This window comes from Martes martes, assembly GCF_963455335.1.
Source record: "Martes martes genome assembly, chromosome: 2".
Taxonomy (NCBI): Eukaryota; Metazoa; Chordata; class Mammalia; order Carnivora; family Mustelidae; genus Martes; species Martes martes.
Window position 1 is genome coordinate 129,720,275 of NC_137889.1, and position 23,425 is coordinate 129,743,699.

Genomic DNA, 23,425 nt, shown 5'->3' on the forward strand with positions numbered 1-23,425 from the left:
CTAAGGTTTAGGCTTTGCCCAGAATTCCGTATACATGCAACAGCCATTCCAAGAGTCATTGTTCCCACAGCAAAGTCTTAGGCTACCACACACATTTGGACCAGGTAAACAGATATTTTAGTATTTTCCCTGTTCTTCAATGTATACAGTCCAAATGCAATGACTGCAGCAAAACCCACATTCCAATAGGAATAAAAGGTGTCCCTCTAGCTTTTTGGATAAGTTTAGATCCCTGCTTTTCATCGTATGAAGGAGAAACATCTGGCCAGCTAACATAGTGACTAAAGGATCCTCCTAGAAGCACAGGGCTTCTCGAGCTCCAACAGATAGTTAACCCTTTCAAATTAACAGATACAAATACCCTTAACAAGACATTTGCGTACTGAATTTAGCAATGTAAGAGAAAAACAGCATGTCACAAACAAGTGGATTCTATTCTAGGCATGCTAAATTTGTTTACCATTTGAAAATTAACACCATTTGTTGTAGTAAACTAAATATTATCTCAATACATTTTTAAGATATGATAATATTCAAAATCATTCAACATGTGGAAAAAAAAAAACACTGATGGAACCAGGAAAATCATGTACTTCCTAAATATACCAAAAATGTATCCATGAAGACACAAAAACAAATCTCATACTTAATGATGAATAATTACAAGATTTATTCCTAAAGTCAGAAGTGATAAAGAGAAAACCCACTACGTAAATTCTATTCAGTACTATATAAGAAGTGGTAGGCAACTGTATTCAGGCAAGAAAAGCCTTATAAAATGGCAGTAAAGAGAATAAGAAATTAAAAAAAATATATGTATGAAGCTTTCATTATTAACTGTGACTTGACTGTGATGACAGAATATCAAAGAGTATCTCTACACTACTTAAATTAATAAGGAATTTAGTTAGATTTCTGGTTTAAAATAAAACTCAGATGTTAGAATCCATAAAGCATCTTTACGCACCACAAACAATATAAAAATTAAAATGTTAAATGTTGGGGCATCTGGGTGACTCAGGTTAAGTGTCTGACTCTTGATTTCGGCTCAGGTCATGATCAAAGGTCCTGGGATTGAGCCTCTCATCAGGCTCTGCACACAATGGCAAGTCGGCTTGAGGATTTCTCTCCTTCTTCCTCTATTCCTTCTCCCACTCGAAAACATACTCTTTCTCTCCCTCCTTCTCTCCCTCCCTCAAATAAATAAATAAATAAATCTTTTAAAAAAAATGTTAAATGTGGGGCACCTGGGTGACTCAGTGGTTCAGCATCTGCATTCACCTCAGGTCGTGATTCCAGGGTTCCGGGATCGAGCCCCACATCCGGCTCCTTGCTCTGTGGGAAGCCTGGTTCTCCCTCTCCCACTCACCCTGTTTATGTTCCCTCTCTGGCTGTCTCTCTCTCTGTCAAATAAATAAAATCTTTTAAAGACATAACATTAAATGTTATTCAATTTTCAACAGATTAAAAAAAATCAAGTATCTAAGAATAAATCTAATGCAAGATTTGCAACCTGACACATGAAAACTTCATGACGTTAACAAGGAATTTTTGTGGAAACCTCAAATAGAAGAATATAGCATATTCATGAATTGGAATGTTGACTATTTGAGTAATATAAATTTATCCAACTCATTTATAGATCTAATACAATCCAGTTTAGAATTCAAGCTGGTGCCTCTGTGTGTGTGTGTGTGTTTGTGTGTGTGTGTTTGTGTGTGTGTGTGTATGAAGAAATTGAGAAGCTGTTTCTACTATGTATATGGAAATATAAAGAAAGAAGAACGGTAAAGACAATCTCAAGGAAGAAATCTTAGAGGATCTATATTACCAGATATCAAGATTGCATTAACCATTATAATTAAGAAATGGTTAATAGGGTCTAGAAACAGATAGATCTAAGTTTAAGTTACAGGGCAGCACACTGGGAACCAATGTTTATTCTATAATCGTGCTTGTATCTACAAATATGTAAAAATACATCTGCCAAAAGATATGCAACATTCATTCATAGCAGTAATATAAATTAGGAAAACAACCCAAAGTTTCATCAGCATGACAATAAATAAAGTGATATATTCATACAATCCCTTACTATACAGCAAGGAGAAAAAAAAAGAATTACGTCTTTGTGCTACAACATGGATACATCACACAATTACGTCTTTGTGCTACAACATGGATACATCACACAAACATAATGTTGAAAGAAAGAATCAAGATGCAGCAATAATACTAATATATAGGGGTATATAGGCAGCAGCAATAATACTAATATATAGGGGTAAAGTCAAGATAAACATTGCCCTTCAGAGTTGATAGTGATTGCAAAAGATAAGCATAATGTGAAACACTTTCTGGAATCCAGGTAAAGTTCTGTTTCTATATCAGATAGTAGTTACAACAGTAATATTTAATTTTATCAGGATCTATCTTTAAAATCTGTGCACTCTTTTTCCTATGTACGTTACAGTCCAATAACATTTATACAAAAGATACAAATTATAAATAATAAATTTCCAAATTTAAAATCTATAATATAATTTTATTCAGAAATTTCAACATAATTTTTAACAAAAAATGCTATTTATAATTTTAATGTTCACTGACCATTTGTCAAAAAAAGCTAGTATGTTTCATTCATGTTCTGTGTAGACCACATAGGTAAAAGTTCAAGAAAATTTGAATTGTATAGAGTCACAAAATATTTCTCTCCTGCTTTATACAGTATTTTTGAGTGCTACATTAATGAATGTGTAACTCCAGGATCATGAATTGGAATACCTAGTGAAGGAGGTTCTGCAATACTGAACTCGATACTTCATCACACACAATCTATTGCTCTGGTCCTTTCTAAAAGAAGGATTTGGCAAGTAATAAGCTTTCCTTGGCACTTCTGTTCAAATCCTCCTTGTGCACAAAAGTCCCTCTCCAACACTGGCAGCAGCCCAAAGTATCTATAAATTTCATATCAATGAATTCAGTCATGCTTTTGCCTTAAAACACAGGGCAAAGATGTAGGGAGTGTTTTTCTGGAGCCTGAACCATGTGGGAAGGTTTATGTTTAATATTATGGGATGCAATATGTGAGCAACTGGAGCTGAATTTACATGTGGATATGCTAGTGGTATACTGGAGTCTGTGCGTGCAGGCTCATAACAACTTATATCTTCAGTAAGTTTACAAGCCAATTTTTAAAACCAGACATTATTAAGAATTAAATTTTGTAAATGTACATTTAAACAAATTATATTAAAAGTTAAGGAAATTAATATTCAAAATGAGTCATTATTTTAACACATTTTACTATGTTCTATACTGAAGAGGCTTTTATATCTATTTTATCTGCATGGTAGAGCCAGTATACAATGGTGTGCTACTGTGCATCTCTTCCACATGGAGAAGAAATCTGTCCTGATGGGAGCATTTATATAACAAAAAAAAAAAAAAAGGGCAAATTCCACAATCAGGTATTTATTATTTTGTTGACTGTCTAAACTTAAGAAAGTGAAAAAGGAAATGTTAATCATAGACGTCAAACCAGAAGTATGTCTTGTGTGTAGCCATTACATTGAAAGTAGCATAAAATTGAAAATATTATTCTGTTCTTCTAAATCTGCTATCTAATTCAGTAAAGAAGTTGCTTGCATCACTGATGAACAAATGAAGTTCTAATACATGTCTTCATTATTTCACATCATATTATTAATATAAATGAAAGTGATCAGCCAACATTCATGTCAAGACCGTATTTGTTAGTCCAACATTCAAAAGTTGGGTATATATACAGGACTGAAGCAAAAATAATAATAATAATAATAATAGTGTAAACATTTTGTGAAAAGCGATTGGCTATATATAATTTACAGTACATGGTATTGAATATTTTTTACAAGTAGTATGATACACGACCTTTGTAGCAATAAAATTAGTAAGTATATACACATGTATGCATATACATAAACACATGTTTGAGAGCCTCTTGTCAAATATTTACCAGCAAAACAATAAAAGACATTCAAATATTATTTAATAAATTCATTTTTTGTGTGTAATTGTGATACATAGGACCTCCCAAAGGGCAGGGCTGAGAGGAAGTTTCCTTCTCACCAGCATCTAAGATTGTTACCATTAGGGAAGTTAACCAACTCTCCCAAGGCCCAGAGTTTATAAATGACACAGAAAGCCTTGCAACCAGAAAGTGTAATGTGGAAGTCATGCTTTTTTGACTTTGCGATCTCTTCTGAGACATTGGATTCATCTCAAAAAAGCACAAGTTTTTGCCGCAGAAAACAGAAGCAGAAAAGATATTTTTAAAAAATTAAGAACCCGGGGTGCCTGGGTGGCTCAGTGGGTTAAGGCCTCTGCCTTCAGCTCGGTCATGGTCCCAGGGTCCTGGGATCGAGCCCCGCATCGGGCTCTCTGCTCAGCAATGAGCCTGCTTCCTCCTCTCTCCCTCTGCCTGCCTCTCTGCCTACTTATGATCTCTGTCTGTCAAATAAATAAATAAAATCTTAAAAAAAAATTAAGAACCCATTTATAGTTTTATTTTTTTTAAAGATTTTATTTATTTATTTGACAGAGAGAGACTCAGTGAGAAAGGGAACACAAGCAGGGGGAGTGGGACAGGGAGACACAGGCATCCAGCCAAGCAGGAAGCCTGATGCAGGGCTTGATCCCAGGACCCTGGGACCATGACTAGAGCCAAAGGCAGACACTTAATGACTGAGTCACCCAGGCGCCCTTCATTTATAGTTTTAAAAATGGGGGAAATAGAAGTGAAATAACTTTATAATGTTAACTCTTAAAACAGTAAACTTCTTGCTAAATATTTGGAAGTATTCTATTTTAAATCAAAAGCAGTATACTATCACCCTTGATAATGAATGTTTTCCTGGAAATCTTAGCTAAGGTAATATGTAAATGAGCAAACACGAGTAGTTTAAGGTCTAGAATGTAACCAATAATTTTATCGCAGTTATACACATAAAGTATTATTATTTAGTTAGAAAATCCAAGGTAATAAACCAATGGTAGAGTCACCAAGAAAGTGATCCAACTTCTTAGGGAGGCATTATCAGATATTGGCGAGGATTCTAAACTCTGGAGACAAACTGCATGTATTCAAATACCAGTTCATCCTCTTATATAACTTAACACGTGTTATTAAGTTCCCTGTACTTCAGTTTCATCAGCAGCATAATGTAGGTAATAATATTTCCCACCCATAGAAATCTATGATTTGATATATGGACAATAATACATTGAAAACATTTATCACATAGTAATCACCATTCAACTGGTTGTTGCTATTGTTACTACTCCTACTTCTACTCCTATTACTACTAAAAGTGCATACTAATATTAAAAAAAAAAGAAATGAATAATGCATCCATAGTTGGCGAGACTAAATATTATGAAGAATGCCAATTTTCTACAAGTTATTCTATAAATTAGATGTGATTCTGATCCAAATCCCAAAAATGATTTTCACACCTAACAAGTTTGGTACAAATCCATGTGGAATAATAAAGGGCAATGCATCGCCAAGACAAATTTAAAGCTGCAGCATCAGGAGGAGCACTTCAACCTGTCAAATATTAAGACATTTAGTAATACCAAGTGTGTGATGTTGGGACAGAGATGGACATTGAACAGATTAAGGAGCCATGATTCAGATCTTCATATAAGAATATTTGTATCTGGTAGCTGTGCTTTTACAAATCACTAGGAAAACACTTCAATATCTAATTCAGCAGATGATACTGGAACATAATTGATTATATAAAGGAAAAACATTATACCATATACAAAGTCAATTCCATTTATCATATAACTTCTGACAATACTAGGAGATGAACAATGTATCAGATCAAATCAGTCCCAATAAGTGCCTGAAAGAGGTCTACAAAAGAAAAATAAAATCACGCCACTGAAATATTTTCATTTCATTTTGAAGGAGGATGAACAGAGAGCTGGGGAGATGAATAGGTTATCACCTTATGATTCCATATAGACATGGCCATCTATAACTACAGATGAAAATTAGATAGGTCCTCATAATAGAAATCAGCATTTTGGGTGTATGTGTCTGTGTGTGTGTGTTTTAATTACTTTTGCATTTATCTGAAAAATGAGCCTCTATTTCATCAATGGGATTCATTCTATGCAGTTCTGATGTGTCCATACCACAAGGTTAGGCATGTGGCATCAAAATTATATTATAGCGAACTATTGCTTTAGAAATAGCCCTATAATTCAAAGAAAATCAATTACAGTCTTCCCAAAAAGAGAAATTGGAGAAGCAGCACACTGCTCAACAGAATACCTATGTTTAAAGGCATTCTAAATGGATGCCAGTATTGCTCAGCTAGTCAAGTGTCTGCCTTCAGCTCAGGTCATCATCCCAGGGCCCTGAGAACCAGCTTCTCCCTCTCCCTATGACCCAGAACTGTGGGAAATAAATTATGTTTATAAGCCAACCTATCTATGATATTTTGTTATACTTGCCCTAGGACATACTATGAATATATTACAAGGTTATTTTTTGCTCAAAAGACTGAACAGGTCAGTAGGGCAATCCTCCTCCAAATGGCCAACAGACGTTCTGTCATCTTCACCTTATGCCCATCCAAGTCCTGTCTGGCAATGCTCTTCCTTCCAAATAGAAAGCAAACAGAGCTCACAGGAGCAAACATGGGAGTTTTTAATGGGCCAAGACTGGAAAGATCAACTCTGCTCACACTTCATTGGCTAGAACTCAGGAAACATCCACACAAAAGAGCAAGAGAGGTAAGAAATCTTTACCTCTGAGATCAAGAGGTGGAGAACAAGAACACTGTTGAGCAGCAAGTAATTTCTGCACAAACCATCTTCCCCTTTATATGTATTTATGTGTGCCCTCTTTCCACAGGTGCTATCTACTCACTTGTTCCCCAAAGGAGACAATCCAAAATTTTATTCACTTACCACAGATAGCTGAAATGTCAGAATCTCTGGATATTGAGTAATCTTCTCCATTGTTGCTGGATCTAGTTGTTGTGGTCCTGCAAAATATGATATAAAGGACAAAATATCAGTCCTGTGTATGCTATCACTGGTAGAACAACAATAACAGTAGAAAACTTACATTTTGGAAAGGGAAGCACACAGCTGCTAACAACATAAAATGCTGCAGCAAGATGGCAGAGGAGCAGGAGACCTAAATATCATCAGGTCCCAGGAGTGTAGCTAGGTAGTTATCAAGCCATTCTGAACACCTACAAACTCAACAGGAGATAGAAGAGAAGAAGAGCAGCAATGCTAGGAATAGAAAAGTGATCACTTTCTGGAATGGGGGATGTGTGGAGAAGTGAATCCAAGGCAACATAAGGGAAGAGGGGAAGAGAGACCACAGGGGGAGGGGTCAGCTCCTAGAAAGTGGTAGAGCAGTGGAGTACAAAATCAGAACTTTTAGAAGTCTGCTCCACTGAGGGACGTCACTCCAGAAGCTAAGCGGGGCATGGAGCTCTTGTGGGGACAGTGTGGTCTCAGGACCTGTAGGGACACAAAAAGACCAGGGATGTCAGAATGTGGTAGAACTTCCAGGTATCAGATCGGGGAAGCCGGCTGTAAAGACAGAGCCAAAGAGGAGGCTCTCAGCTCAGGATTACTTTAAACTGTGATCCAAGGCACAGTCGGGACACCTCTCTTCAAGAAAGGACCCCACAAGTGGCAGATTTGGAGAGACACCCCTCCTTCCTCCGCTGGGAGGAGCAGTGCAGGAAGGTGCTGCAGGAATCTGCTGGGTTTGGAGACTCCAAATGGAGCCATGCACCAGAGATAGAAACACTCCATCACAGCTTGGGTGAGCTCAGAGTGTGGCCGGAGACCAGGGAGACGGGAGGGATTGATGGCTTTCCTCTGAGGGTGCATTGAGGAGTGGGGCCCTGAGCTCTTGGCCTCAAAGGGGCCAGAGATTCGGAGGTTGCCATTTTCGTTCCTTTCCTCCAAAGCTATACAGAAAGTGGTCAGGGAACAAAAGATCCCGAGATCAAAACCAAGCAGATTACTGAGCATGGACCCTGGCAAAGGTGGTGCAATTCTGTCTCAGGCAATGACATCTGACAATCACTGCAACAGGCCCTCGCACAGAAGATCAGCAAAAACATCCAGCCAAGACCAAGTTCACACATCAGTGACAACTGCAGAACTCCCGAGCTAGGGGAAAGCAACACATAGAATCCATGGCTATTTTCCACGATCCTTCTGTTCTTAAAAGTTAAATTTTTAAAATTTTATTTTTCTTATTCTATTTTTTTTATTTTTCCTCTTTCTCATTTTAACATTTTTAACAATTTTATTTTATCAATATATTTTAAAAATATTTTTTAAAAATTTCAATACTATAATCATATTTTATCCCATCAATATATTTAAACTAATTTTTTATATACATAAAGATTTTTTCTTTAAAATTTTGGGATACAATTTCTTCCAATAGATCAAAATATACCCTAAATCTAGTGCATGGTTTTGTTCTACTCCCCAGCTTAATCACATATTTTCCTCTTTTTTTTTTTCTTTTTTCAACCAACTTCTTATCTTATCAATTCTTTTGGAATTTTTTTTTCTAATTTTCATCTTTACAGTCATATTCCATCCCTTCATCATTTTTACCCTTATTTTTGTATTACATCTAATTCCTTCTTTAAAATATAGGGAGGTAGTTTCTTCTAACAGACCAAAATACACCCAAAATCAAGTGTGCAGCTGTGTTCTATTCACCAGTCTAATATATATATATACACACACACACACACACACACACATACACATATATATGTATATATATATACACACATATACATATACATACATATATATATATTTTTTTTTCCTTTTTGTTACTTCCCCCTCACTTCTCCCCCTGGTTTGGGGGCTCTTCTGATTTGGCTAGCGTATATTTTTTCTGGATTCATTGCTACCTTTTAGTATTTTGTTCTCTCACTCATCTGTTCTTATCTGGATAAAATGACAAGACAGAAAAACTCACCACAAAAAAAAAGGACCAAGAGGCAGTATCGATGGCTAGGGACCTAGTCAATATGGACATCAGTAATGTGTCAGAAGTAGAGTTCAGAATGATGATTATCAAGGCGCTAGTTGGGCTCAAAAAAACCATGGACGATATTAGAGAATCCATTTCAGTAGAAATAAAATCCCTTTCTGGAGAAATAAAAGAACTAAAATCTAAAAAAAGTTGAAATCAGAAAAGATATTAATGAGGTGCAACCAAAAATGGAGGCTCTTACTGCTAGGATAAATGAGGCATAAGAGAGAATTAATGATATAGAAGACTGAGTGATGGAGAACAAAGAAGCTGAGCAAAAGAGAGACAAACAATACTGGATCACGAGGGGAGAATACAAAGATAAGTGATACCATAAGACGAAACAATATTAGAATAATTGGGATCCCCGAAGAAAAAGAAAGAGAGAGGGGGGGCCAAAGGGATATTGGAGCAAATTACAGCAGAGAATTTCCCTAATTTCCGAAGGGAACAAGCATCAAACTCCAGGAGGCATGAGAAGCAACCTCAAAATCAATAAATATATGTCAACACCCCATCATCTAATAGTAAACTTACAAGTCTCAGTGACAAAGAGAAAATGCTGAAAGCAGTTCGGGACAAGAGGTCTGTAACATACTATGGTAAAAACATTAGATTGGCAGCAGACTTATCCACGGAGACCTGGCAGGCCAGAAAGGACTTGCATGATCTATTTAGAGCAGTAACTGAGAAAAATATGCAGCCAAGAATACTATATCCAGCTAGACTGTCATTGAAAATAGGAGAGATAAAAAGCTTCCAGAACAAACGAAAACTAAGAGAGTTTGCAAACACCAAACCAGTCCTACAGGAAATATTGAAAGGGGTCCTCTAAGCAAAGAGAGAGCCTAAAAGTAACAAACCAGAAAGGAACACAGACAATATAACAGTCACCTTACAGGGAATACAATGGCACTAAATTCATATCTTTCAATAGTTACCCTGAATGTAAATGTGCAAAATATCCCAATCAAAAGATACAGGGTGTCAAAATGGATAAAAAAACAAGACCCATCAATATGCTGTCTGCAAGAGACTCATTTTAGAACCAAATACACCTACAGATTTAAAGGGAGGGGTTATAAAACCATTTATCATGCTAATGGACATCAAAAGAAAGCTGGAGTGGCAATCCTTATATCAGATAAATTAGATTTTAAGCCAAAGACTATAATAAGAGATGAGGAAGAACAATATATCATACTTAAAGTGTCTGTCCAACAAGAAGATCTAACAATTTTAAATATCAATGCACCAAACCAGGGAACTGCCAATTATATAAACCAATTAATAACAAAATCAAAGAAACACATCAACAATAATATAATAATAGTTGGGGACTTTAACACCCCTCTCACTGAAATGGACAGATCATCTAAGCAAAAGATAAACAAGAAAATAAAGGCTTTAAATGACACACTGCACCAGATGGACATTGCAGATATATTTAGAACATTCCATCCCAGTAAAACAGAATACACATTCTTCTCCAGTGCATGGAACATTCTCCAGAATAGATCACATCCTGGGTCACAAATCAGGTCTCAACCGGTACCAAAAAGATTGGGATCATTCCCTGCATATTTTCAGACCACAGTGCTTTAAAACTAGAACTCAATCACAAGAGGAAAGTTGGAAAGAATTCAAATACATGGAGGTGAAAAAGTATCCTACTAAAGAATGAATCAATCAACCAGGAAATTAAAGAATTTAAAAAAATCATAGAAACAAATAAAAATGAAAACACAACTGTTCAAAGTCTTTGGGATACATTAAAGCCCTCCCTGATAGGAAAGTATATAGTGATACAAGCCTTTCTCAAGAAGAAGAAAGGTCTCAAGTGTACAAACTAACCCTACACCCAAGGAGCTGGAGAAAGAACAAAGAAAGCCTAAAAACAGCATGAGAAGAGAAATCATAAAGATCAGAACAGAAATCAATGAAATAGAAACCAAAAGAACAGTAGAACAGATCAATAAAAGTAGGACATGATTTTTTGAAAGAATTAATAAGATTGATAAACCCCTGGCCAGACTTACCAAAAAGAAACAGAAAGGACCCAAATTAATAAAACCATGAATGATAAAGGAGAGATCACAACCAACACCAAAGAAATGCAAACAATTATAAGAACATATTATGGGCAACTATATGCCAGCAAATTTGACAATCTGGAAGAAATGGATGCATTCCTAGAGACATATAAACTACCAAAACTAAACCAAGAAGAAATAGAAAACCTGAACAAACCCATAACCAGGAAAGAGATTGAAACAGTCATCAAAAATCTCCCAACAAACAAGAGCCCAGGGCCAGACGGCTTCCCAGGGGAATTCTACCAAACATTTAAAAAAGAATTAATTCCTTTAATTCCTATTTTCCTGAAACTGTTCCAAAAAATAGAAACGGAAGGAAAACTTCCAAATTCATTTTATAAGGCCAGCATTACCTTGATCTCAAAACCAGACAAAGACCCCATCAAAAAGGAGAATTACAGACCAATATCTTTGATGAAGATGGATGCAAAAATTTTACCAAAATACTAGCCAATAGGAGCCAGTAGTACATGAAAAGGATTATTCACCACGATCAAGTGGGATTTATTCCTGGGCTTCAAGGTTGATTCAACATCCTCAATTCAATCAGTGTGATACAATACATTAAGAAAAGAAAGAACAAGTACCATATGATTCTCTCAATAGATGTTGAAAAGCATTTCACAAAGTACAGCATCCTTTCTTGATCAAAACTCTTCAGTGTAGGGATAGAGGGTACATACCCCAATATCATCAAAGCCATCTGTGAAAAACCCATAGCGAATATCATTCTCAATGGGGAAAAACTGAGAGCTTTTCCCCAAAGGTCAGGAACACGGCAGGGATGTCCACTATTGCCACTGCTATTCAACATAGTATAAGAAGTCCCTGCCTCAGCAATCAGACAACAAAAAGAAATTAAAGGCATCCAGATAGGCAAAGAAGAAGTCAAACTCTCACTCTTTGCAGATGATATGATGCTTTATGTGGAAAACCCAAAAGACTCCACTCCAAAACTGCTAGAACTCACACAGGAATTCAGTAAAGTGTCAGGATATAAAAGCAATGCACAGAAATCAGTTGCATTTCTATAAAGCAACAGCAAGACAGAAGAAAGGGAAATTAAGGAGTCGATCTCATTTACAATTGCACCCAAAACCATAAGATACCTAAGAATAAACCTAACCAAAGAGACAAAGAATCTGTATCCAGAACACTATAAGGTACTCATAAAACAAATTGAGGAAGACACAAAGAAATGGAAAAATGTTCTACGCATGGATTGGAAGAACAAATATTGTAAAAATGTCTGTGCTATCTAAAGCAATCTACACATTTAATGCAATCCCTATGAAAATATCATCTTTTTTTTTCAAAGAAATGGAACAAATAACCCTAAATTTTTTTTAATGATTTTATTTATTTATTTGATAGAGAGAGATCACAAGTAGGCAGAGAGGAGTCAGAAAGAGGGGGGGAAGCAGGCTCCCTGCTGAGCAGAGAACCAGATGTGGGGCTCGATCCCAGGAACCGGAAATCATGAACTGAGCCGAAGGCAAAGGCAAAGGCTTAGCCCACTGAGCCACCCAGGTGCCCCAAATAACCCTAAAATTTATATGGAACCAGAAAAGACCCCGAATAGCCAGAGGACTGTTGAAAAATAAAACCAAAGTTGGTGGCATCACAATTCCAGACTTCATGCTCTATTACAAAGCTCAGTATGGTATTACAAAGACAGTATGGTATTGGTACAAAAACAGACACATAGATGAGTGGAACAGAATAGAGAGCCCAGAAACAGATCCTCAACTCTGTGGGCAACTAATCTTTGACAAAGCAGGAAAGAATGTCCAATGGAAAAAAGTCTCTTCAACAAATGGTGTTGGAAAAATTGGACATGCAGAAGAATGAAACGGGACCATTTCCTTACACCACACACAAAAATAGACTCAAAATAGAAGATAGATCTCAATGTGAGACAGGACACCAACAATATCCTTGAGGAGAACACAGGCAGCAACCTCTTCGACCTCAGCCACAGCAACTTCTTCCAAGAAACATTGCCAAAGACAAGGGAAGCAAGAGCAAAAATGAACTTGGGACTTCATCAAGATCAAAAGCTTTTGCACAGCAAAGGAAACAGTCAACAAAACCAAAAGACAAATGACAGAATGGGAGAAGATATTTGCAAATGATGTATCAGATAGAGGGCTAGTATCCAAAATCTTTAAAGAACTTACCAAACTCAACACCCAAAGAACAAATAATCTAATCAAGAAATGGGTAGAAGACATGAACAGACATTTCTGCAAAGAAGTCAACCAAATGGCCAACAGACACATGAAAAAGTGCTCAACATCACTCAGCATCAAGTAAATACAGATCAAAAGCACAGTGAGATACCTCCTCACACCAGTCAGAATGACTAAAATTAGCAAGTTAGGTAACAACAGGTTTTGGTGAGGATGCGGAGAAAGGGGATCCCTCCTACACTTTGGTGGGAATGCAAGCTGATGCAGCAACTCTGGAAAACAGTATGGAGGTTCCTCAAAAAGTTGAAAATAGAGCTACCCTATGACCCAGCAATCATGCTACTGGGTATTTACCCTAAAGATAGAAATGTAGTTATTCAAAGGGGCACGTGCACCCAAATGTTTATAGCAGCAATGTCCACAATGGCCAAACTATGGAAAGACTCTAGATGTCCATCAACAGATGAATGGATAAAGATGCAGTATATATACAATAGAATACTATTCACCCATCAAAAAAAAAATGAAATCTTGCCATTTGCAACAACATGGATGGAACTAGAGGGTATTAAGCTAAGCCAAAGAACTCAATCAGAAAAAGACAATTATCCTATGATCTCTCTAATATGATGAATTTGAGAGGCAGAGCAGGGGTCTGTGGGAGCTACAGAGAGAAAAGAAATGAAACAAGATGGGACTGGGAGGGAGACAAACCATAAGAGACTCTTAATCTCATGAAACAAACTAAGGGTTGCTGGGGGTGGAGGGTTAAGGATACGGTGGCTGGGTTATGGACACTGGGGAGGGTATGTGCTATGGTAAGTGTCTTGAAATTTGTAAGCCTGATGATTCACAAACCTGTACCCCTGGGGCAAATAACACAGTATATGTTAATAAAATACACACACACACACACACACACACACACACACACACACACTGCAGCTGGCTAGGCCCTGTAATATACTCCCTCCTTAAATCCACTCATTTTGACCTGCTGCAGAGAAAGTTACTTTATTAGATTCACATTCCTGATCAAAGGGAACTTCCTTGCTTATTGTTCCCTCATATCTGAGAATCTGCCCTCTAGGAGACACTTACTTGTTCATTACTTATGGAAACTATACAACATACACAGGACATTATCTTCTTATGGGAGTCTAAGAACTGTCTTGAGTCTTTTTTTTTTTAAGTCCTAGGCCCTCCTAGGAAAAAAACAGTATATTAGGGACAAGGTCTTGGTCTTTAAGTAATCAAGGATTTTCACAAACCTATAATTGCTAAGAGAGTGTGCCATCAATGAATGATGTTCAATGAAACAAAAATATGTATCATTGATAAATGCCAAAAAATGGTATTTTATTTGTTCATTTAAAGATTTTATTCATTTATTTGTCAGAGAGAGAAAGAGAGAACAAGCCGGGGGTAATGGCAGACAGAGGGAGAAGCAGGTTTCCCACTGAGCAAGGAGCCCGATGTAAGGCTCAATCCCGGGACCCTGGGATCATGACCTGACCTGAAGGCAGATACTTAATGGACTGAGCCACACAAGAATCCCCAAAAAATGACATTTTAAGTCAATGGGAACCTAAGTTCTATTTAAAAAATAGGGTTATAATGCTAAAAAAATTATCCATACGATTTGAGGGGTGGTTGCACAGCTTTTAAAATCAGACACACACATATTCATAAATACATATATACATGTGAACATAATTTTGTATATTATAGTGACATATGAAAAATTAAAAAGAAAAAGAAAAGAAAACACCAGCTATTTTATTATCATAAACTTCATATTAAAAACTGACACATGCAGTCCAAGAGAGTCGCTGTTTCTAGTTCCTTATGTAGGAAGCTTGGAAGTCATCAGTCCATCCTAAAAACAAGTAAAATGCTGAACAGACCGAAAAACACACAACTCTTCCTGGTTCCATAAGAAAGGGGAGGGCACAGGGATAACTGCTGACCCACAAATCAGAGAGACAAACAAGAAAATACAGAAATCTTAGCTTACAGAGCAGAGATTTACATGCAGAAACTTCTACAAGAACCCAGTGCCAGGTAAGAAAATCTGAACTGCTGGTGAATTATTGGAGGCTCAGTGCAGACAACTCTGAAACTTAAAAACTCCAGGGGGTACACAGTCATAATGGTGCTCCACAATATTGTGAGATTTACCTCCAATAGCCTGGCCAAATTCCAAAGGTAAATGTTGGAGAAACATCTCCCAGGGCTTCCAGTAGGTGGAAGAAAAAAGGCGTTTTGTTTTTGTTTTTGTTAGTTATTTGTTTTTATATAATCACTTTTTATTGTGGTAAAATATTTATCTAACCCAAAATTTGTTATTTCTATTAACCATTTTCAAGTGTACAATTCAGCAGCACTAATTACATTAATTGCTGTGCAACCATCGCACTGTTTCCAAATTTTTTCTTCTAGGGATATAGCCATTTTTAAAATTGTTTTTAATTTTCCATACTTTTCCTTGTATTTTTTTGGTTTCAAATTTATTTAATTCTAGTTAGTTAACATTTAGTGTAACAGTGATTTCAGGAGTAGAATTTGGTGATTCATCACATACAAATAACGGTGCTCAATACAAGTGCTCCCCTAATCCCCATAATACATTTTGACCATCCACCACCCACCACCCTACCATCAACACTCAGTTTGTTCTCTATAGCTAAGAGTCTCTTATGGTTTGCTTCCCTCTCTTTTTTTTTCCCCCTTCCCAAATGTTCATCTGTTTGCTTCTTCAATTCCACACTGAGTGAAATCATATGGTTTTTATCTTTCTCTGACTTATTTCACTTAGCATAATACTCTCTAGCTCCATCCACATTTGCAAATGGCAAGATTCCATTCCTTTTGATGGCTAAATAATATTCCATTGTATATCTGTACCATGACTTCTTTATCCATTCACCAGTTGATGGACACTTGGGCTCTCTCCACTATTTGGCTATTGTTGATAATGCTGTTATAAACATTAGGGTGCATGTGCCCCTTTGAATCAGGATTTTTCTATCCTTTGTGTAAATAACTAGTAGTGCAATTGCTGGTTCATTGGGTAATTCTATTTTTAATTTTTTTAGGAAATTCCATACTATCTTCCATAGTGGCTACACCAGTTTGTATTCCCACCAACAGTATAAGAGGGTTTCCTTTTCTCCACATCCTCACCAACATCTGTTGTCTCCTGAGTTGTTAATTTTAGCCATTCTGACAGAATGAGGCGGTATTTCATAGTGGTTTTGGTTTCTATTTCCCTGATGATGGGTGATATTGAGCATCTTTCATTTGTATTTCCTTGATGATGAGTGTCTGTTGTCCATCTGATGTCTTCTTTGGAAAAAATGTCTATTTGTGTCTTCTGCCCATTTATTGACTGGATGATCTACTTTTTGGATGTTGCGTTTGATAAGTTCTATATAAATTTTAGATATTAACACTTCATCAGATGTCATTTGCAAATATCTTCTCCCATTCCAAAGGCTGCCTTTAAGTTTTATTTTCTTTGCTGTGCAGAAGCTTTTTATCATGCTGAGGTTCCAATAGTTCATTTTTGCTTTTGTTTCCCTTGTCCCTGGAAATGTGTCTAGTAAGAAGTTGTTATGGCCAAGGTCAAAGAGGTGGCTGGCAAATTGATTGAACCCCTAACCAGACTTACCAAAAAGAAAAGAAAAAGGACCTAAATAAATGAAATAATGAATGAAAGGGGAGAGATCACAACTAATACCAAAGAAATACAAATAATTATTTTAATATATTATGAAAAATTGTATGCCAACAAACTTGGCAAGCTGGAAGGAATGGATAAAGTCCTAGAAACATATAAACTACCAAAACTGGAACAGGAAGAAATAGAAAATTGGAACAGACTGATAACCAGCAAAGAAATTAAATCACTAATTAAAAATCCCCCAATGAACAAAAGTCCAGGGCCAGGTGGCTTATACCAAGGGAATTCTACCAGATATTTAAAGAAGAGTTAATACCTATTCTCAAACTATTCCAAAAAACAGAAATGGAAGGAAAACTTCCAAACTCATATTACAAGGCTAGCATTACCCTGATTTCCAAACCAGACAAAACCCCACTAAAAAGGAGAATTACAGGCCAATATCCCTGATGAACATGGATGCAAAAACTCTCAAGATAAGAGCAAATCATATCCAAGAGTACTTTAAAAGAATTATTCACCACAATCAAGTGGGATTCATTCCTGTGCTGCAGGAGTGGTTCAATATCCATGAATCAATCAACATACTACACCACACTAATAAAAGAAAGAAGAACCATGTGATCATCATCTCAATAAATACAGAAAAGGCATTTAAAGATATGTAGCATCCATTCTTTATAAAAACCCTCAACAGGGTAGGATGGAGAAAACACACCTCAAAATCATAAAAGCCATGCACAAAAAACCCACAGCTAATATTCAGCAATGGGGAAAAACTGAGAGCTTTTCCTCTACGGTCAGGAATAAGATAAGGATGTCCACTCTCACCACTGTTGTTCAACATAGTACTAGAAGTCCTAGCTTCAGCAATCAGACAACAAAAAGAAATAAAAGGCATCCGAATGGGCAAGGAAGAAGTTAAACTTTCACTATTTGCAGACAGAATGATACGCTATATGGAAACCTGAAAAGCTCCACCTGATGCATGAATTCAGTAAAGTTGCAGGATACAATCAACATACACAAATCTGTTGCATTTCTACACACCAATAATGAAGCAGCAGAAAGAGAAATCAAGGAATCAATCCCATTTACAACTGGACCAAAAATCGTAAGATACCTAGACATAAATCTAACCGAGAGGTGAAAGATCTGTCCTCTGACAACTATAAAAACTTATGAAATAAAGTGAAGATGCCACAAAGAAATGGAAAAGCATTCCACGCTCATGGAAAGGAAGAATAATATTGTTAAAATATCTATACTACCTAAAGCAATGTACACATTCAGTGTAATCCAAAATACCACCAGCATTTTTCCCAGAAGTAGAACAAACAATCCTAAAAAATTTGTATGGAACCAAAAAAGACTCAAATCTTAAAATAGGAAAGCAAAGCTGGAGGCAGCACAATTCTGGGTCTCGAGCTATATTACAAAGCTGTAATCATCAAGACAGTATGGTATGGGCACAAAAACAGATACATAGATCAATGGAATGGAATAGAAAAGCCAGAAATGGAGCCACAACTATATGGTAAACTAATTTTCAACAAAGCGGGAAAGAATATCCAGTAGGGGAAAAAAAACAGTCTCTTCAACAATCAGTGTTGGAAAAGTGGACAGCAACATGCAGGAGAATGAAACTGGACTTTTCTTACATCATACACAGAAATAAGTTCAAACTGGATGAAAGACCTAATGTGAGAAAGGAAATCATAAAAATCCTAAAGAAGCCATTTTTATATACTCCAGAGAATGCTGTTCTTCTTAACAAGGCCTGCCCTCACATGAAACTACTTAATCAGAGCTAACCCCACTAGGGTATTATCAAAGCATAACTGGCCTAGAGAAGGGAAATACCCAATACAAACTCACTGTAACCAATCTGTCCCAATGAAGGAGGGAGAAAAGAAATAAAAAACACTTGTGAAGTTACAGTCCAGAGACACAAATCACTAAAAGATTGAGATCTACCTGTAGGACTAGAGAATACTTTCCCTCTCCTGAAAACTCACCAAGCATTACTAAAGGCCTATTTATAGTAGTTCCTTTTATTCAATGTATCATGTCTGACTACCAAGAAAAAAATTTAATATAATTATACTATAATTATAACACAAAATTATATTGTACATTTATTCATTTTTTATTTCATTGATTCTGCTCTTACGTTAACTCCTTTCTATTTTCTTTTGTAAGATTTATTACTCTTTTATAACATCTTGAGATGGAAACATAGCTCACTTATTCTCAACTTTCATTCTTTTATAATGTATGTGCTTTAGGCTCTAAGTATTCAGTTAAGTGCTACATTAGCTGCATTTCATAAAATTTGAAGTGACAGAGCAAGCATCAGAACCAGACATGGCAGAGATGTTGGGATGTCAGACCAGGAATTTAAAACAACTACAATTTACATGTTGAGAGTTTCAATGGATAACGTATATGATAAGCAAGAAAAAATATGTAAGGAACCAGAGAGATGGAAACCCTAACAAATAGTGAAAAAGAGGTGTTACAGATGAAAAAAATATATATAACAGAAATGAAGCATGTCTTTGATGGGTTTACTAGTAGATTGGACAGAGTTGAGGGAAGACTCTCTGGTCTAGAACAGGTATGAACAGAATTCTCAAAAACTGAAAAACAAAAACTAAAAAGACTGAAAAAGCAGAACAGAAAACCTAAGGACTGTAGAACTACTACAAAAAGTGCAAGATATACATAATGGGAATACCAGCGGGAAAGGAATGAAGGGAACAGAAGAAATATTTGAAACACTAATGACTAATAATTTCCCCAAACTGATGTCAGACACCAAACCCTATATCCAGAAAGCTCAGAGAACACCAAACATGATAAATGGCAAAAAACTACACCTGGAAATATCATTGTCAAATTACAGAAAATCAAAGATTAAAAAAAAAAAATCCCAGAAGAAAAAAGGAAAAAAAATTACCTATAGAGAAATAAAAAAGAATTACATAATTATATTCAACTTCTCCTCAGAAACGATGCAAGCAAGAATAGAGTGGTATGAAATATTTAAACTTTTGAGAGAAAAATGTTACAGGCCTAGAATTCTATACCTTGTGAAAGTATCTTTGAAAAATTAAAGAGAAATAAAGATATTCTCAAACAAAAATTGAGGGAAACTGTTGCAAGTAGAAATGTTAAAATAAGTTTTTCAGAGAGAAAAAAAATATATAGGTCAGAAACTTGGATTTATTTGACAAAGTAAGAGCACCAAAGAAGGAACAAGTGAAAGTAAAGTAAAACTTATTTTTTTACTCTTAATGGATCTAATAGAAAGAGTTTGTTCAAAATAATAATAGCAACAATGTATTCAATTATATGTGCATATATATGTGTGTGTGTATATATGTTTATGTATGATTATATGTAAGTGAAATGAATGACAACAATGATAAGAGACAGAAGGAAAAAATAAGGATTTTTTTAATATAAGATATACTATCATAAAGTGACATAGTGTTATTTGAAAATTGACTTGAAGTATAAACACATATTGCAAACTTTAGGACAGCCACTAAAAAAAGTAAAAAAAAAAAAAAAAAGAAAAAGAAAAGAAAAGAATAAATGACATGCTAAGAAAGAAGAGAAAGTTGAATCATGAAATACTTAAAATTAAAAAATAAATGCTTAATTAAAACCACAGAGGAGGGGCACCTGGGTGGCTCAGTGGGTTAATATAAGCCTCTGCCTTTGGCTCAGGTCATGGTCTCAAGGTCCTGGGATTGAGCCCTGCATTGGGCTCCTGCTCAGCAGGGAGCCTGCTTCCCCCCTCTCTCTGCCTGCCTCCCTGCCTACTTGTGATCACTCTCTCTGTCAAATAAATAAATAAAATCTTTAAAAATAAAGTAAAATAAAATAAAATAAAACCACAAAGGCAAAACTACAAAGGCAGAAAAATGAAAGAAATATATAGAAGCAAAGAACAAGGGCAACAAATAGTAAACACTAATTCAACTATATCAATAATCACTTTAAATGTACAGTATAAATAGTATAAATATATAGTATATAGTATAAATATACCAATTAAAAGACAGAGATTGTCAGATTGGATCAAAAAATATGACCCAACCATATGTTGTCTACAAAAAAATCCACTTTAAATGTAAAGACTCGTATGAATTAAAAATAAACAAACAGAGAAATATACACCCCATGCTAACTGTAATCAAAAGAAAGCAGGAGTAGCAATATTAATTTCAGACAAGGAAGACTAAAAGGTAAGGAAAATTAACAAAGAAGGATATTACATAATGATAAAGAAGGCAATTCTCCAAAACACATAAATCTGAACGTACCTAACAACAGAGCATCAAACTACACAAGGCAAAAACTGTAGAACTTCCAGGAGAAACTAATAAATACACTATCATAGTTGGAGACTTGTATAATACCCCTCTATCAAAAACAGAATAGACAGAAAATCAGTAAAAACACAGCTGATCTCAACAATATCATCAACCAACTAGATAGAAATAACATCTGTTGGCTATTTTATACAGCAACAGCACAAAAATCCTCAATAAATAACTAGCAAATTGAACCAAACAATGTGTAAAAAGAAGTATACACCATGACCAAGTGGGTTTATACCAGGTATGTAAAGATGGTTCAACATTCAAAAAGTAATTAATCCATCACATCAACAGAGAAAGAAAGGAAGAAAGACCACATGACCATATCAATAGATGTAGAAAAAATATTTGGAAAATCCAGCATACATTTGTGTTAAAAACTCTCAGTAATTTAAGAATAGAGTGGAATTCTCAACTTGACAAAGACTATCTATAAAAACCTACAGCTAACATCAGACCTAATGGTGAGAAACTTTGAAACTTTTTCACTGTGATCAGGTATAAGGCAAGGATGTCTCCTCTCATCACTCCTTTTCAACATGATACTCAAAGTCTTGTTCATGTAATAAGTCAGAAAAAAGAAATGAAACGTAAATAGATCGAGAAGACATAAAACTGACTTTGTAGAAGACATGATTATCTATGTAGAAAATCTAAAAGAACTGATTAAAAAAAAACCCTCTTGGAATTAATAAGTGATTATAACAAGTTTGCAGGATACAAGACCAATTTCACAAAAGTCAATTGCTTCCCTATAAACCTATGATATCCAAAAATGGAATTTGAAATTAAAAACATAATAATGTTTACATTAGCAACCAAAAACTGAAATACTTTGGTAGAAATCTAACAAAATATGTATAGGATCTACTTGAGAAAAACTACAAAACTGTGATGAAAGAAATCAAAAAGCTAAACAAATGGATAAATATTCTTTGCTCATGAATAGGAACACCCCATATAGTTAGGATATCAGTTCTTCCCAATTTGACCTATAGATTCAAGGCAATCCCATTCAAAATCCTAGCAAGTTATTCTATGTATATCAACAAGCATTAAATCTAAAGTTTGTATGGAGAAGCAAAAGTCCTAGAATAGCCCATAAAATATTAAAAGAGAAGAACAGACTTGGAGGTGTGATACTACCTGATTTCAAGATATATGCATCTATAGTAATTAAAATGCTGTGGAATTGACTGAAGAATAGAAAAAAAGATCAATCAACAGAATAGAGAATACAAAAATGGACTCCCATAAGTGCAATCAACTGATCTTTGGCAAAGAAGAAAATGTAATAAAATGGAACAAGACACCCTCTTCAACAAATGGCACTGGAACAAGTGGAACAACCACATACAAAATCATCATTGTCGTCGTTGTCGTCGTCGTCATCATCATCATCATCATCTAGATCATCATCATCATCATCATCTAGATCATCATCATCATCATCATCTAGATCATCATCATCATCATCTAGATATTGACCTTATACCCTTCACAAAAACTCAAAATGGATCTAAAGTATAAAACTCCTAGAAAATAATATATGAGAAAACCTAGATGACCTTGGGTATGGCAATGCCTTTTTCAATCCGAAGGAACAACCCAAGAAAGAAAGAATTGATAACCTCGACTTTTTATAATTAAGAACTTTTGCTCTGTGAAAGACATTATCAAAATAATTAGAAAAGAAGACACAGATGGGGATACTGGCAAAAGACACAGCTGATAAAGAATTTTATCCAAAATATACAAAGATTCTTAAAAACTCAACAATATAAAAATTTTAAAATGGGCCAAAGTCTTCAAAGAAGATATACAGATACCATAAGCATAGGAAAAGATGCTCCACATCATCTGTCATCAGAGAAAATCAAATTAAAACAAGATACCACTACACACATATTAAAATGGCCAAAATCTGGAACACTGAAAACAAATGCTGACAAGGATATGGAGCAACA

At 35.6% G+C, this 23,425-nt stretch overlaps 1 pseudogene across 1 annotated transcript; it reads right to left on the reverse strand.

Annotated features, from left to right (window-relative positions):
* Positions 1–22,850, reverse strand: LOC308338326 (HIG1 domain family member 1A, mitochondrial-like; annotated as a pseudogene). Its single transcript has 3 exons — positions 22,816–22,850; positions 6,970–7,046; positions 1–336 (listed from the first exon to the last, which is right to left on the reverse strand). The product of its transcript is annotated as an HIG1 domain family member 1A, mitochondrial-like (transcript).
* Between the last annotated feature and the right edge of the window lie 575 nt (positions 22,851–23,425).